Source organism: Pinus tabuliformis, chromosome 6, assembly GCF_031772625.1.
Source record: "Pinus tabuliformis cultivar Carrire ecotype Pingquan chromosome 6, CPIR1, whole genome shotgun sequence".
Lineage (NCBI taxonomy): Eukaryota > Viridiplantae > Streptophyta > Pinopsida > Pinales > Pinaceae > Pinus > Pinus tabuliformis.
The window spans coordinates 1,571,224,894-1,571,237,921 of NC_142292.1; positions in this window are offsets into that span (position 1 = coordinate 1,571,224,894).

A 13,028-nucleotide genomic window follows, 5' to 3' on the forward strand; every position below is an offset into this window, starting at 1 on the left:
TCATTTAAATCCTTCTTGATCGTTGTTCTCTCAATATGGTTTCTCATAGAGACAACCTTTGCTTCAAGACTCTGACAATTCTCTTCCCATTCTTGGATCATATCTTGAAGAACCTCCTCTTTTCATTTATCCTCCTCCAATTTAACTTTCAAAGACAAAATATCGTCTTTGCATGTATGTGAGACCATTTCCTTTTTTAAATTGATCAACTGTTGTTTTAGATGCTTTTTCTTCTCTTCCAGTCTCTCATAGGTTCCTTGTTTTTCTTCCAATAGAAGGACTAGACTATATTTTCTCTCGATAGCTTCCTCAAGATTTTATTTTTGATAGGAAAACTTCTCATTGTCATATTTATATATACCTTCCTTTGCATGATGTAACTATTCCTTTGGTTGCTTATTCTTCTTCCTCGTTTTATTTAACTCGTCAAGGGCACTGACGAGTTCCCCTTCAAGGTACACTATTCCTTCTTATTCTTCCTCTTAAAAGTCCATAATACCTTGTTTCTTGGAGTCTGTTTTGAAAGCCATAATAATATACGTATCTGACTCATTCTCCGACGAGTTTTCACTCTCTGACTCTCATGCTGAGCTATCCTCTTTAGAGTAGAACCCCTTTTTCTTATAGAGTTTTTTCTTCTGATGTTTCTGAGAATTGTTTCCAATTTCAGATCCTCTTCCCTTTCAGCATTTTCTTTATAAGGGAATTTGGACGAGAATATCCAACTCTTCCATAGTCAAAACACTTAAAGGGAAACTTACCTTTATATTTTCCTAAGTCATGCTTCATTTTTCTGGCTAGTTGAGCCAACTCTTGATTAGATTCATAGCTGGAGTAGTCTTGATGATCTTTATGTTCCTTTCCCTTTTTGGATGCTTTGAATTTCGCTTCCTTCGGTTCATAATTTCTATTCCTATTGTCATCTCATAGGCGGTGAGAGTACCATATAGCTGGTCCATATTGAGATCCTTTAAGTTATCCATCTCTTCAATAGCTAACAATTTGGCATTAAATCTCATGGGTAGAGATCTTAATATCTTCTGAACGATCATCTCTTTCTTGACCTGTTCACCAAGTCCTCTGATCATATTAGTAACTTCATCAACTATTAGGAATTATTTTACTATGATTTCATTCTTATTCATTCTCAAGATTTCAAACCTCATTCAGAAAGTATGAATTTTCACCTGCTTGACTTTGCCATCTCCTTCATGACTCTGATTAAGCTTCAACCGCAATTCCTTAGTAGACTCTTAGTGCATAACTTTTACAATTTTTGATTGACTAAGGCCAAAGAGAATGGAGTTCTTGGATTTAACATTGTTCCCATATAATTTTTTACAATCTACATCAATGTGAGGAATATCAGGGACACTGTATTCTACTAGTGCTGAAGTCCAAACATCTACTCCTGGGGACATAAGATATGCTTCCATTCTCACTTTTTAAAAGGCATGGTTTGTCCCATCAAAGATGGGTATTCTACTTGAGTAAGCCTCTTCACTCTCTTTCCTAGACATAATTCCTTATAGATCTACCTTCCAGTGATTAGACTATTGCTGAACAAACTTGGCTCTTATGCCAATAGTTGAAATAAGAAATTGATGGGACGGAGGGCGGAGGGGGCTGAATCAATAATTATGAAACTCTTTTATTTTTCTTATTATGCTTACAGTTCCTTCTTATATTATTTTACTTGTGAGAGCATTCATTCACAAAAGTAGTGAACCAACAATATTTCAAACACACATGTTCATACAACAATCACATGAGCAACACACACACATTTGACACAGTGTTTTTCATGTGGAAACCCAGAGGGAAAAAACAACCAATTTTTTTTTTGTTTATGATGTAAATTAAGCACCCACTCACATGAGGCACCAACCCCCTTTGGTTAGAAAGCACCATTTTTCCAAGAGGAACCAACCTCTTTGGTATGCAAGCACCAACCTGCTCTTGCCATTGTTCTACTATTTCATACAATTTTCAAACTAAAAACAGAAACATACAATAATACAAGTAAAATACCAACTATGGTTGTTTGCATATTCAACTTCTAAACTCTGTCTTTTGTGCTCACATGTAGTAGGCCTTTTCTTGCTTCTTGCAGCACCACTTCCTCTATGCTTTGCCTTCTATGTCAAGAGCTCTCTACTAATTTCTCTTTAGTACTGCCCTTGGAATTATCCACATAGAACTCTCCCTGTACTTGTTGTTATATAACACAGTGTCGTCCTTGGTGCCTCAACCTCTCTATCTCAACACTTCCTCTCACACTAAAGAACACACACAATATGCTCAAATCACACCTTCTCCATTGCAAGCGATAGTTTTTTTCCATTGAGGCACTCTGCACAAGGAAGTCTTTGTTATCTACCCTTTAGCTTCCCAACTATAATTAGGGATGGCTCCCCTTGCCACTACTGCATCTCATGGTAGTTTCTTATCACAATACTCAAACAATGATGGACCTTGTAGTTCTTCACCATATAACTGTGTAGAGTTCTGTGCTAAGAATTTAATTCTCAAGTGACCTATACAATTCTTCAAGAGTCCCATTCTCATTTATCGCTCCACAAATCTTGATAGTTCACAGAGATGACCACTCTGTTCTCATTTATCACAACCATTCTGTTCGGTCCCTATAATACTAGTGATTACCCCATTACTATTGTAGTTATACCCCTTATTTATATTGTTGTACCCCTATTACCCCCATATTGTTATTTGTGTGCCCCGTAGAATCCCTCTATTGTTATTTTTGTGGCCTTATATTATTATTGTTAGGTCGGTTGGATTATATTGTGACTCCTTAGACTCCTATATATAGAAAGGAGGTTTTGCTATTTGTATCATCAAAGAATTGTTCATTTATGTAATGTAAAGGACGTTGCCCCTTCGAAGAGGCTGAATTCTAAGGCGTTGATCTATCTTTTCTATCTTTTCTTGAGCTGGTTTCATAACATTTGGTATCAAAGCTTTGGATTCTAGGGTTTCGCTGCTCCAAACAGGTCATCGTGGAATTTTCGTAATAACTTTTTTCTGTGACGTTTCAAAAGTCGCAAGAAAAACCTATTTGAGAAGAAATCGCGTTGAACCTTCGGTCTGAATTTTAGATCTTTTCGCGCAATATTTACGGAGATATGATCTGAGGAAGTTGGTCTTTTTGCAGACTCCTGAATTACATTCAAAACAGGTGACCTGGGGAAAATAATCATAACTTTCTCTCTGGGAATCAGATTGAAATTTCGTAAGAAGGTACAGAAAGAGAACGGACTGTAGATTCTTGTATATCTTTTTCAGAACCAAAGATCGAAAATTGTACACATGGCACTTCATACAAGTTCACTCTTCTGGAATGATCTATAATCAGGTCATCTTGGGAGATTGTGCATAACTCTTTCTTGGAGAATCCAATTTGGATCAGACTAGTGGCATTGGAAAGAGGACACAGAGAGCTACTACAGTTCACAAATTTAGAACTAGATGATTGGAAAGTACAGAGATACATCAGAGGAAATATCAAGCTCCTACAAAGTGAAAAAAGGTGTGTAGATTTTTTAAAATTTTTGCTTAAGCTTGGTTTGAAAATTTATTTTGAAGGAATTCAAAGGGAATAGTAGAGAATTATTATCGGTAATTGATGCCCTGAGGAAAGAAAATGCAAACACCTAGTAAGGAACCTGAAAGCTCTAGCATGACTCATGAAGAAGAGGAAGAAATGCTACATGATATATCAAAATTACAAGAACAAGTGCAACAAATGTCACATTCACAAAAGTTAACAGAAGCTAAGATAAACGGCATGGAAGCTAAGATGAATGGCATGGAAGCTAAGATGGACAATTTGAAGATAGATTTGAACACAAATTTGAAGACAGGCATGGCAGATTTGAAGACAGATTTGACAAATTTTCTACAAGAAATACTTACTAATGGTGAAAAGGTAGTAAAGGAAACTCATGATGAGAACAAAAGAAATGTTAATCATGATTCCATAGACGCTAATGTTGGATCGAAGAATCACCATATTCCAAAAATCGATATGAGGAAGTTTGATGGCAAGGATCCCCCACATGGATATTACAGATGGAGCAATTCTTCGATCTCAATAATGTGCAAAACGCACAAAAGGTACGTATGGCAACTGTATATTTGGAACCAAATCAGTTTGTATGGTATCAATGGCTTTTCTCTCGTAAACAATTTATCACTTGGGCAATTTTTACGGAAGAATTGATAGCACATTATGAGGATACAAAAAGCAACACTTTTTTTAGCCAATTGATAAGTCTCAAACAAAAGGGTTCAATAATGGAGCACATTGAGGAGTTCCAAAAATTGAACATAAGGGTAAAAGATATTCCAGAGGAGCATAGGATTGATGTGTTCATAGGGTCTTTAAAGGATAATATCCAACATGATGTTCGCCTTTGGGAACCTGATTCATTAGAGAAGGCATTCAGGTTAGCAAGAAAAATGGAAAGCAAAATTATGGCAACTAGGAAGCATACCATTCACAACTATAAAGATGGAAGTGTTGTTGCCCCTAGTCTTCCACAACCTACAAGGTTGACACCACAACAATTGGAAGAAAAAAGAGCAAAAGGGCTTTGTTACAATTGTGATAGCAAATACACAAAAGGTCATAAGTGTGCTGAGAAGAAATTATTCTACATAGATTGTGAAGAGGAAGAAGAAAAGGAGCAAGAAAGGTCAAAAGAAGAGGATATACTCCAGGAACAAAGCCTAGATGAAGAACAAATAAATCCGACCATATCTTGTAATGCATTGGCGGGAATTACCACTCCTCAAACCATCAAGATAGAAGGACAAATCAAGAAGAAAAAGGTAATAGTGTTGATTGATTCAGGAAGCACCCACAATTTTATTCATTGTAGGGTAGCAAAAGAATTGAATTGCTTCCTATATCCAGCACCAGAGTGTCAAGTGATGATTGCAAATGGAGGAACAATAAATTGCTCTGGAAAGTGCCATAATATCAAGCTATCCATGGGAGAATATGTATTGACTAGCCCAATGCTTTCCATTCCAATGGGAGGTGTTGATGTTGTACTAGGAGTCCAATGGCTACAATCCTTGGGTACAATAGCTTTTAATTTTCAAGAACTTTTCATCAAATTTTCTACGGAAGGAAAGGAAGTTGAATTAAGGGGTATTGCAGGGAAACCAGGAAAGATAATCAGCTCTAATGGCATGACAAAGCTTCTAAAAAAGGAGCAAAGAGGTGTAATTGCACAATTATGTTCGCTAGATGTTTCCACATTGGAATCATCTATTTCTCCAGATCTCCAAAAAGTCCTGGACAATCATTCCAAGGTATTTGAGACTCCCAAAGGTCTCCCACCTATGCGTGATCATGATCATGCTATTCATCTGATTCCAGGAAGTGTTCCTCCAAACATCAGGCCGTACAGATATCCCTATGTCCAAAAAAGTGAAATTGAACGTATGGTTGCAGAAATGCTAGAGGCTGGTATAATTCAACCGAGTCAAAGTTCTTTCTCAGCTCCAGTAGTATTGGTGCACAAGAAGGATGGATCATGGCGCATGTGTCCAGATTATAGGGAGCTCAACAAGCTCACTATTAAAGATAAGTTCCCCATTCCTGTCATTGATGAATTACTGGATGAATTGCATGGATCAATTTACTTCACCAAGTTGGATCTTCGTTCGGGATATCATCAAATCAGAATGAAGATTGAAGACATTCCGAAAACGACATTTAGAACTCATGAGGGTCATTATGAATTTTTGGTCATGCCTTTTGGCCTTACCAATGCACCTTCAACATTTCAAGGTTTGATGAATTCAATTTTCAAACCATTCCTTAGAAAATTTGTGTTAGTATTTTTTGATGATATACTAATCTACAGCAAGTCTTGGAAGGATCATGTTGAACATGTTGACAGGGTGCTACAACTATTGGAGGAGAAACAATTATATGCAAAAAGATCCAAATGTTTCTTTGGAGTCCAAGAGGTGGAATATTTGGGTCATATTGTATCTCATGAAGGAGTTAAGGTAGACCCTAGCAAAATTAAAGCCATTAAGGAATGGAAAATCCCCACATCCATAAAGCATCTGCGAGGATTTCTTGGGTTGACAGGGTATTATCGCAAGTTTGTTAAGAATTATGGGAGAATAGCAGCACCTCTAACAACATTATTGAAGAAAGATTCATTTTCATGGACTCCGGAAGCAACAAAGGCCTTTGAACATCTTAAAGAGGCAATGTGCCAAGCACCGGTCTTAGCTACACCGGACTTCACAAAAACCTTTATTGTGGAATGTGATGCTTCAGGAAATGGAATTGGTGTTGTTCTAATGCAAGATGAAAGACCCATTGCTTTTGAAAGTCGTCCAATCAAGGGAAAGTTTTTAAGCAAAGCTATTTATGAGAAGGAAATGTTGGCAATACTCCATGCACTTAAGAAATGGCGACCCTACCTAATGGGAAGACACTTCAAGGTAAAAACGGATCATGATAGCCTTAAATACTTTTTAGAACAAAGATTATCCTCTGAAGAGCAACAAAAGTGGGTCACAAAGATGTTGGGTTATGACTTTGAAATCATCTACAAAAAAGGGAAGCAAAATGTGGTGGCAGATGCACTCTCAAGAAAGGATGAGGATGTGGAAGCATTGTTGTGTGCCATTTCTATTATCCAACAGATTGGATAAACGAAGCAAGGGAGGAATGGAAGAATGACGAAGAAGTGTGGGCACTTATTCGAAAGCTACAACAAGATTCCAGTAGTTCTGATACATTTAGCTGGCAAAATGATTCGTTATGGTACAAAGATCGCTTATACCTCTGTAAGAATTCCCAGCTAAAACAAAAGATTCTTATGGAATTGCACACTTCTCCCTTAGGAGGGCACTCAGGATTTTTAAAAACTTACCACAGGGTTAAGAAGGAATTTTTTTGGGATGGCCTTAAATCAGATATTCAAAAGTTTGTGGCGGAATTTTTGGTTTGCCAACAAAATAAAGTTGAAACAATTAAGACACCGGGTCTATTACAACCTTTATCCATTCCAAGCCAATGTTGGGAGGAGGTTTCAATGGATTTTATCACAGGTTTACCCAAGTCTGAGGGAAAGAGTGTCATCATGGTGGTAGTTGACAGACTTACCAAGTATGCACACTTTTGTGCATTATCACATCCATTTAAAGCCAGTACAGTTTCTACTGCATTTATGGAAACAATTCAAAAGCTACATGGAAACCCAAAGATTTTGTAAGTGACAGAGATCCCATTTTCACTGGAAATTTTTGGACAGAATTATTTTCTTGTCTTGGTACTCAGTTAGCTCATAGCTCATCTTATCATCCTCAATCTGATGGGCAAACTGAGATAGTAAACAAATGTTTGGAAGGATATCTTCGTTGCTTTGTATCTGATAAACAGACACAATGGTTCAAATGGTTGCCTCTGGCTGAATGGTGGTATAACACTTCCTTCCATACAGCAAAAAAAATGACCCCATTTATGGCACTTTATGGGTATCAACCACCATCCATCACATCATATTTAAGAGAAAATTCTAAGGTTCAGGCAGTGGAACATCACATCAAACATCAACAACAAGTCCTCCAACTCTTAAAGGATAACCTCGTGTTGGCACAAAATAGAATGAAACAACAGGCAGATCAACATCGCAATGAAAGAAGTTTTGATGTAGGTGATTGGGTATTCCTACGGCTACAACCATATAAGCAAATGTCCCTAAAGCAAGCTAAGAAGGATAATAAATTATCACCAAAGTATTATGGTCCGTACAAGGTGTTGCAAAAGATTGGTACTATGGCATACAAATTGGAGCTTCCTGCAGCTTCTCGATTACACCCAGTTTTCCATGTTTCATGTTTAAAGAAGGTTATAGGTGACAAGCTCCCAATTCAAACAATATTGCCAGAACTTGACGGGGAAGGAAAAATTATATTGGAACCGGAAGCAATCACAGAAACAAGAACTCGACAGCTACGAAATCGATCAATTTCAGAGTATCTTATCAAGTGGAAGAACTTATCCGCTGAAGATTCCACATGGGAGGATGAGAATTTTATGCAGAAGTATCTAGAACTACTCAAGCGTTGAGAACAACACCTTTTTGAAGGAAAGGGGCATGTTGGGTCCCTATAATACTAGTGATTACCCCATTACTATTGTAGTTATACCCCTTATTTATATTGTTGTGCCCCTATTACCCCCATATTGTTATTTCTGTGCCCCATAGAATCCCTCTATTGTTATTTTTGTGGCTTTATATTATTATTGTTAGGTCGGTTGGATTATATTGTGACTCCTTAGACTCATATATATAGGAAGGAGGTTTTGTCATTTGTATCATCGAAGAATTGTTCATTTATGTAATGTAAAGGAGGTTTCCCCCTCGAAGAGGCTGAATTCTAAGGCGTTGATCTATCTTTTCTATCTTTTCTTGATCTGGTTTCATAACACATTCATGCATGCAAGGCAACCCGTTTTCGTCTCTGCCAGAAATTTCATCCTCGATTTCTTATCACAGAGTCTTCTACAAGTTTAGCCCCTTTCAATGATCAATACCTCTGAGCTTGTATTCAATTTCACAGTTTCTGACCCACACATCCTTTAACTCGTTGTACTACATTATCAAAGAAACTCCACATCGTAACTTCACAAAGGTGGAACTTTACCATATTTCTCTGCTCTGATATCCTTAGCTCCTTGAGCATTTCTCCTCCATGGAACCGAGAGTTGTGACCTGCAGCTTATCTTTTAGGTGCTAAGGTGTTTTGTTTCTACTGGGAGCCAATCTTCCTTCGCTAACTGCTCTGCGCCCTTGGTTCTTTCGTTTCTCAGGACCAAGAGCCAACCTAATATCGAAAGCCCCTTTCATCGTAACTTTTCCAAAACCATATAAACTGAAGTTATACGGTCCTCTTTCTCTGATATTACAACCTCTGATATGATGTCATCACTCCACATGGCGGTTTCACAACGATGACAAGTGTCACCCGGATTTGGCACATTAGGGTACCCAATAACATTGAATCAACTTGCCACGTGCCCTGCCGTACTACCATGTCATGCTGACATTAGATGCCACTATAGCTTCACGAAGCCAATCTTATGTTGCCATGTGTCCTATGATAGGAGAGAGAAGAGGGCCCATAAAACCTTGGTTTTGCAACAAAAATCTTTGTTAATCTTCTTCGACATTCCTCAGAACTTTTAGTACTATTAGGACTACTCAACATCGTAACTTCTTAGAGTAGCTCAATTAATAAGTTCTGATATTCCAATGTCCCCTTCCTTCGATATTATGATATTTTGATGCCTCAGTGCTTCCTATATCCCAAGATTCCTAAACTCCGATGTGCCACCTACTCTAATTCTTCGATGTTTCGATATCAAACATGTCAATGCCATGATGTGCTGATCTATGGGATTCTAATATCCGATATGCCTGGTATGTTGATCACTGATATCTCGCTATCCGATATGCTGACCTCTGGGGTTTCGATATTCCTTCCTTCCTTAGGCTTCAAATCCCTGGACTTCAACAGATCATATCTTTTGATCCAGGAAACCATTTTTGGACTTTCAAATATTATTGGAAAACTATTTTAGAGCACTTTTCATTGAATATGGTCTGATGTAGGCTTTGAGTCCATTTATTACTTGTGGGATGAATGAAAACTTTCTGCTCCTTAACTCTTCTACTTTGTGCTTGGACAACTGAACTCTCAACCACCATAGTGATCATTTTATGGCTTCTTTAGTAAGCCTGCTACTATGATGATTCTCTACATGAAGCCTGCAACTATCATAGGGATCCTCCTGAGCCATGCATTTGATGTAGCATGCATTCTTGCTAGGTTGGTTGACATCGGTGCTAACATACATGCTAATACTAGCACAAACACCACCAATTGTCCAACATGAAGGTCATGTTCTATCCAACTGGAGTCACACTTTTGAACTTCATGTACCACGTTAGTGCATGGTCCCTAAATATTACTTCCATCTATGCAATGTTTGTGGCCTCATCTTAGACCTACTTGGCTTTCCAAACAGCCTCACACACAAACAAATGTTGTTATGGGTCCTTGGTCCCAAAGCCATGAAACATGGGCATCCACAAATCTACGCCTACCATGGTAGCCTATGCAATACTCCTTGATGAAGTACTCTCTCCTATGCTTTTTGTACTAGTAGAAATTTCACGTTTAACTAATCACCATTATGAGTTTGGACACCTTGTGTCATCCCTTATACCACTAGACTAATCCCACTACTACTACTATTTACCCCTCCTTGACTTTAATTAACTTCAACATTAATTGTATCAGTGTATTGAGTGCTCACCTCTTGGTTCGTAGATGCACGTGGGGTCGTGGGCTCAACACGAGGCATGGTTTGATTCTACGATTGTGGTTTTGAATCTTTCGCATTGTGTGGAATTAGTTTTTCTCTCTCTCCTTCCTCTATTTGCGTCTTTCTGAACTCTGTCCCCTTATAGCTCTAGTCACTAGCACTACTATGTGTCTTGTAATTGACTCTCTTAGCCCCTCCATCTGGTCTTATTCTTCTGGCGGGCATCGACACTAACCAACCTCCTCCTACATTACTCTATGAGTACCTCCTCCCACTCATCAAAGTGCCATCCTCATAAATCTCTTGCTCCATCCTTTCCATTTTCCCTTTCTATGCATAGTCTTGGGCCCATTATCAACCTCCCCCATATTTCTTTTTCTTATCTCCTTCTCTTCCCATCATATCATCTCCTAAGTCTCCCCCACTTCCCCTTCCATGTGGGTGGCTTAGTTTCTCATGGTGTCAGACTCCAGAGGCAAAACATCGTGGTCATACGACATAATATTTATTAACAACTATATCGACCTTATAAATCTTCCTCTTAGTTCCTTTAGAAATTTCCGTTTCACTGTAGTATAGGACATTGTCGCTTCTATTACAAACTCAACAATATATCCTTCAAAAATACTTTTGAACCAGAAATCAACAACTCAAGATGTCTTATTACTCACCGCTTTAAGTTGATGTATTTCCTCGGCTTTCACTTCCTTCACCCGTCATGTTGATACGTCATGTTGTTTTCCTTCAACCACTGAACCCACTTCGTCAAGATATTAGGAAACTCTCCAAAGAAACTTCATGGAAGTGGTCAACACGTACTTCTATCACTGTTTCTGTACACTCTGGTTCTTTCCTCCTAACTCTTTCATATAAACCCACACAAATTTCATCTAAACCACCATGTAATTTCCTCCCTCATTGGGTCCTATAATTTCCACATTCCTATAAGACAATCCCATCATACAACCATCCTTATCCCAACAACGGAACCATTTGTTGGTGCATGAGATTCTGACAGACCCGAAATTTGTGACATAGTGGCCAAAAAAGACTCACTTATCATTGGCCCTTTCGGTAACACAAGTGAAGTGTGTGAAGTGTCAATTTAGATGTTAACAGGTGACTATGAGAACCAATTTTCCACAATCTCACAAGATTGTATTTTGACTCGCAACGAACTACCTCCTGCTAACACATGCTTCACTATTGAACTATTACCTTGCACCACACAGGGTGTTAATCCTTTCATTCCATCAGACAATGCAAGATTCAAAACCAAGCTTGCATGACATATATCAATAGGTGACAGGTTCAGTCATTAAGGATTAACTCAATTCCAAACCCATATTTATCCACTTACAAACAGACAACATTTGTCATTAAAAGACAAAATCGACACCAAACCCCTACTAATCTATGATCGACAAGTAACATTAGTCCTTTCTTTAACCCTTCAACGGGTATTCGACCAATTCTACATATACTATTCCTAGGCCACAACATAGCTAATCAACATCTAGGTTAACAACCATTGCATCGTAAACATTTAGACTATCATAAGTTATATAAGAAACTGATGCATTGAAAAACATATAACATTTAAGTAACTACACAAAAGAGATTAAACAACACATTCGACCACTGGATTATATTCTTATTACCAAAAAATGCCCTATGCTCGGAAGTACATTCATGAAACAAACAGTCTCATCAACCCTCCAGATTAGCTCTATGCACCAACAAGAAACAAACCATGGACCTAATCCATAATGAAAAAACCCATATAAAAGTAAACATGTTCAATACAATAAGGCTGCCTAGCAGTGATGGACTCCAACATATACTCAAGACTCAAAGTAAAAAAATACAAACATCAGACACTCAGACATCGACTCCATAACTTGGTATTTTCTGTGCTCAATCAAAATTTGACGTCAACGGCTAGTAACCATTTTCAAATGACCAACAACCACCCCGCACTCTGTCCTCGATGACCCTTCTTATCTTCAACTGGAAACCTCTCAAACCCTCTCTTCCTCTCACTTGATCACTCCAGCTGCCTTGAACGTTGTTAGGATATTTTATTAGCCCACCTAAGCTATCCCATGTGTATCCTCCGCCATTCAAAATATCCTTCCCACTAGTTGGATCCTCTTTTCCCTTTCTCTTCCTAGAAGATACCTCCATCTTCCTACTTTCAATGATCTCCTTGATCAGCTCCACCTTCTGCAAAATCCTAACCACCAATATTCCTCTTGCGCGGGTTCATCTACTTTGTGCTCTACCCACTGTGCCAACCCTATGTTGTGCTCTATTCAAACATACATGCTCCTTATTCTTACTACACGGTCCCATAATTACAAAAAAAAATGCAAATATTTTCTAGGCTCTAACAAGAACATAGTAGCAAAAGAACTCAGAATTTAGAGATAAATAACAAGTTTTCATTGTGGTGGAAGATGGATTTCATTGTGCATGATTGAGATGTTATGTAAAAGCTAGAGTACCACGTCTATAAGAAAACCTCCACACTTTGCACAATGAAAGCTTCTTCCACTTTCATTTTACTTGCTTCTTTGTGCAACAAGAAGGTTTGCAAGAGAACTATGTGGATAGAGAATACATGTGGAGCATTCTT